General features: G+C 36.6%; 1 pseudogene across 1 annotated transcript; it reads right to left on the reverse strand.

Annotated features, from left to right (window-relative positions):
* Nucleotides 1-4,156: 4,156 nt before the first annotated feature.
* On the reverse strand, nt 4,157-5,334 carry LOC309845057 (protein SET pseudogene; annotated as a pseudogene). The gene has a single exon. The product of its transcript is annotated as a protein SET pseudogene (transcript).
* Nucleotides 5,335-5,548: the final 214 nt, after the last annotated feature.

Consider the following 5,548-nt stretch of genomic DNA (forward strand, 5'->3'; position numbering starts at 1 on the left):
TCATGTCTTTGGTTTTGTTTTGTTTTGTTTTGTTTTCAGGTTTTCTTGTAATTGACTTCTAGTGTCATACCCTTATGGTTGGAAAAGACGTTTGGTATTATTTCAATCTTCTTAAATTTATTGAGACTCATTTTGTAGCCTGACATGTGATTTATCCTGGAGAATACTTGGAAAGAATGTGTATTCTGTTGTTTTCAGATGGAATGTTCTGTGTGTGTCTAAGTTCATCCAGTCTAATGTGTTGTTCAAAGACACTGTTTCCATATTGATTTTCTGCCTGGATGCTTCTATACATTGAGACAAGTAGGGAGTTATATTCTTCTACTATTATTGCATTAGTGTCAAGTCCTTTGTGACAGATATTAAACATTTGTTAATATTTCTTTTATGGATTTAGGTGCTGCAATCTTAGGTGCATAGGTATTTATAATTTTTATATCCTTTTCTGGAATGATATCTTTATCATTTTGTAATGCCCTCCATGTCTCTATAACTGTCTTTGTCTTAAAATCTATTTTGTCTGATATAAGTATTGCTACCCCAACTTTATTTTCATTTCCTTTTGTATTTTTCCTCTTTTTTTTTTTTTTCCTCTTTTACTTTCAGTTTGCATGTATATTTAGGTTTGAGATGAGTGTCTTTGGACAATATATAGATGGGTTTATTTTTTGTTTCCACTCTATCACCCCATTTTTTTTTATTAAAACATTTAGACTGTTTACATTTAAGGTAATTATTGATAGGTATGTACTTATTGCCACTTTGTTAATTGTTTTCTGGTTGTTTTTTGTTTCTTCTCTTCTCTCTTTGCTTGTGATTGTTAACTCTCTTTATTAAAGGTTTTTGGTTTGTGGTTACCATGAGATTTATATATAACATCCTAAATATACAGCAGCATATATTAAGTTAATGACACTTAAATTTGAACATATTTTAAAAGAACTTCATTTGAACTCCCCCTTTCATGTTTTATATATATGTTTTCATATTTTACATCTCTTTATTTTGGAGTCCCTTTAATTTTTTATATATGTTGATTTTACTATTTTTGTCTTTTAACCTTTATATTAGTTTTTTAAGTATTTGTTCTACTGCATTTATCATATGCTTGCTTTACTCATAAAATTGTTTCCCTTCAAAATTTCTTGCTGCTAATTTTGTCCTTGTCCATTAAAAGAAATTCCTCTCAATTTTTTTGTAAGACTAGTTTAGTAGTGATGAATTCCTTTGACCTTTGTTTGTCTGGGAAACTCTTTATTTCTCTTTTAATTCTGAATGACACCTTACTGGGAAGAGTACTCTTAGTTGGAAATTTTTTTCTTTTAGTACTTTGAGTATGTTATGCCACTTTCTTCTGGCCTGCAGTTTCTGGTTGAAAAATCTGCTGAGAGCGCTATGGTGTTGCCCTTGTATGTAATAATTTTGTTTCCCTCTCTCTCTCTTTCTTACTCCCTTTAAGAATCTCTCTTTATCATTAACTTATGACATTTTAATAATAATGTGCCTTGGTGTGGGTCTCTGGATTTCCTGGACCAGTATTTCTGTTTCCTTCCCCTGATTAATGAAGTTTTCAGTCCATATTTGTTCAGATAAGTTTCCTGCATATTTCTCACTCTTCTGGAACCCCTATCATGGGAATGTTATTCTACTTGATGTTGTCCTATAGGTCTTTTAAGGTACTTTCTGTTTTTTTTTTTTGTACACATTTATTTTTATTGTAACAAAGCAACTTGTACACTTTTTTATTATTATTAAATTTATATATTTATTTTCAGAAAAACAGTATTCATTATTTTTTCACCACACCCAGTGCTCCATGCAATCCATGCCCTCTATAATACCCACCACCTGGTACCCCAACCTCCCACCCCCCCGCCACTTCAAACCCCTCAGATTGTTTTTCAGAGTCCATAGTCTCTCATGATTCACCTCCCCTTCCAATTTACCCCAACTCTCTTCTCCTCTCTAACACACCTTGTCCTCCATGATATTTGCTATGCTCCACAAATAAGTGAAACCATATGATAATTGACTCTCTCTGCTTGACTTATTTCACTCAGCATAATCTCTTCCAGTCCCGTCCATGTTGCTACAAAAGTTGGGTATTCATCCTTTCTGATGGAAGCATAATACTCCATAGTGTATATGGACCACATCTTCCTTATCCATTCGTCCATTGAAGGGCATGTTGGTTCTTTCCATAGTTTGGCAACCGTGGCCATTGCTGCTATAAACATTGGGGTACAGATGGCCCTTCTTTTCACGACATCTGTATCTTTGGGGTAAATACCCAGGAGTGCAATACAGGGTCATAGGGAAGTTCTATTTTTAATTTCTTGAGGAATCTCCACACTGTTCTCCAAAGAGGCTGCACCAACTTGCATTCCCACCAACAGTGGAAGAGGGCTCCCCTTTCTCCACATCCTCTCCAACACATGTTGTTTCCTGTTTTGTTAATTTTGGCCATTCTAACTGGTGTAAGGTGATATCTCAATGTGGTTTTAAAATGAATCTCCCTGAGGGCTAGTGATGATGAACATTTTTTCATGTGTCTGATAGCCATTTGTATGTCTTGATTGGAGAAGTGTCTGTTCATATCTTCTGCCCATTTTTTGATATGTTTGCCTGTTTTGTGTATGTTGAGTTTGGGGAGTTCATTATAGATCCTGGATATCAACCTTTTGTCTGTACTGTCATTTGCAATATCTTCTCCCATTCCATGGGTTGCCTCTTTGTTTTGTTGACTGTTTCCTTTGCTGTGCAGAAGCTTTTGATTTTGACGAAATCCCAAAAGTTTATTTTTGCTTTTGTTGCCTTTGCCTTTGGAGACATATCTTGAAAGAAGTTGCTGTTGCTGATATCGGAGAGATTACTGCCTATGTTCTCCTCTAGGAGTATGAAGGATTCCTTTCTCACGTTGAGGTTTTTTATCCATTCTGAGTTTATCTTTGTGTTCGGTGTAAGAGAATGGTCGAGTTTCGTTCTTCTACATATAGCTGTCCAGTTTTCCCAGCACCTTTTATTGAAGAGACTGTCTTTTTTCCACTGTATATTTTTTCCTGTTTTGTCAAAGATTAATTGACCATAGAGTTGAGGGTCCATATCTGGGCTCTCTACTCTGTTACACTGGTCTATGTGTCTGTTTATGCCAGTACCATGCTGTCTTCGTGGTCACAGCTTTGTAATAAAGCTTGAAATCAGGTAACGTGATGCCCCCAGCTTTATTTTTGTTTTTCAACATTTCCTTAGCGATTCGGGGTCTCTTCTGATTCCATACAAATTTTTGGATTATTTGCTCCGGCTCTTTGAAGAATACTGGTGGAATTTTGATCGGAATAGCATTAAAAGTATAGTTTGCTCCAGGCAGTATAGACATTTTAACAATGTTTATTCTTCCAATCCATGAGCATGGTATGGTCTTCCATCTTTTTGTGTCTTCTTCAATTTCTTTCAAGAGTGTTCTGTAGTTCCTCGAGTACAGATCCTTTACCTCTTTGGTTAGGTTTATTCCCAGGGATCTTATGGTTCTTGGTGCTATAGTAAATGGAATCGATTCTCTAATTTCCCTTTCTGTATTTTCATTATTAGTGTATAAGAAAGCCACTGATTTCTGTACACTGACTTGTATACTTTTAACATTTAAAACTGAGCATCATCTTTCCTTTCCAGTGAAACAAAAAGAAAATTTAAAAATAAACAGGAACAAAATTACAACAGAGAATGTCGATTCCAAATAAGATCCTGCAAGTTCTGCTGATTCTCCCATCGAGTGGCAGGGCTCAAGTCATCATTAGGAGAGATTTTTATTTTAAACGTGTCATCTTAAACTGCAAGGATGTCTGTTAAACATCACAATTAAACATGCCAAAGGAGAAGTCATGTTGTCAAAATGCCCGCTTAACCCACCCAAACATCTCAAACCCACCCTTTGCTGACCTTCTATAACCCCATTTTTTTTAAGTTTTTTTTTTTAAACAAGAGAAAGTAGACATTTTGGTAAATGCTAACTGTCCATATTCACATAGAGACACCGTATAATCTCTGAGCCCAAAATACAGAGAAAGGAGGAAAAAAGCTAGAATTCTATGCACTACTACACAGGGGCCTAGCACCCTCCCACTTCCAGCAGAGCTAAGGGAGCAGAAGGTTTTTCTTTTTTCCCACAGAGCACGGTGGTGTTGATTCCATAAAGTTTTTGTTTTTTTTGAGACAGGAAGGGACAAAAATGAATTTGGAACAAAAAGGGGTAGAGATTCTTTTCCCACTATATTCTGCTCAAGGTCTTTTCCCCCCAAATAAGCTGAGAACCATGGTATAAAAGGAGAGAAAAAGGAGACTTCAAAAAACAGGGAAAATGAGCACGAGAGGAGAAAATAAAAAGAAAAAGGAAAAAAATAAAAAAAGACAGCAACTTGCTCCCAGGGACTGAAGAAAATTTAAAAAGGAAGGTTAGAATCCATCAGTGTTCCATTAGTCATCCTCTCCTTCATCCTCCTCTCCTTCCTCCCCCCATCATCATCTTCATCTTCTTCACCTTCATCCTCATCTCCTTCATCAATATCTTCCAATCCTTCTTCTTCTTCATCATCATCATCATCCTCTTCTCCTTCCCCTTCTTCATCATCCATATCGGGAACCAAGTAGTACTGTAATGGATTTGGCCAAATATCATCTTTGATGACCTCTCCTAACTCATCTGCACCTGCATCAGAATGGTCAGTAAACCAGGTGAAGAAGCTCTCTGGCTCCTCAGGCTGTCTCTTTCTGCTGGCTTTAATCTGTTTGACTTGAACGTTTCGTCAAATCCTTTCCAGATTTCCATTTTATTTCAGTGGACTTTGAAGATGGATCACCATTCTCATTCAGATGAAATTCTTTGGAGAGAACTTTATTTTTGAAGTAAGGGTTTTCATCAAAATAAAAATCTATTCTGTAACCTGATTTAATATCTTCAAATTCTGTCACTTCAACTCTTGTCAAATAATGCAGCGCCTCTTCATCCTTCTCCCCAAGCAGTGCAGACACTTGTGGATGGTTGACAAATGTTGTTACCCCAAAATTGGGGATTTTGGCGATCAATTCTGACCTCTTCTGAAAAAATGGTTGGTGGGGTTTGTTATATTTTTGTTCTACTTTCAAAATCTCCTCACTGGCTTGTTCATTAAGTCTGTCTATTTCATTTTGTACTTCATCAATATGTTCAATTGCTTCTTGCTGTTCTTTTTCTCTTTTATGCAAGTGCTGAGATATTGACGTCTGCCCTGGCTTGGGGGCAGGAGGCTGTCTCGGTTTCTTCGTTTGAGGCGGGAGTGAAGACTGGCGTTTGGGGGCCATGCTGTGAGGAAACTCCAGGAAACTGGGAGAGAGGCACGTCTAGAAGCTTTGATTGCTCTTAAGGTATTTTCTTTAAACTTTATTTTCGTTTTCTTCTTTGTCTGGATGAGTTCCATTGCTTCATCTTCCAGCTCACTGATTTGTTCTTCTGTTTCTTCCAATTTGCTGGTGAACCCTTCTAGTAAATTTTTCAGTTCAGATATTATATTCTTCA

Source organism: Mustela nivalis (assembly GCF_964662115.1).
Source record: "Mustela nivalis genome assembly, chromosome: 12".
Lineage (NCBI taxonomy): Eukaryota > Metazoa > Chordata > Mammalia > Carnivora > Mustelidae > Mustela > Mustela nivalis.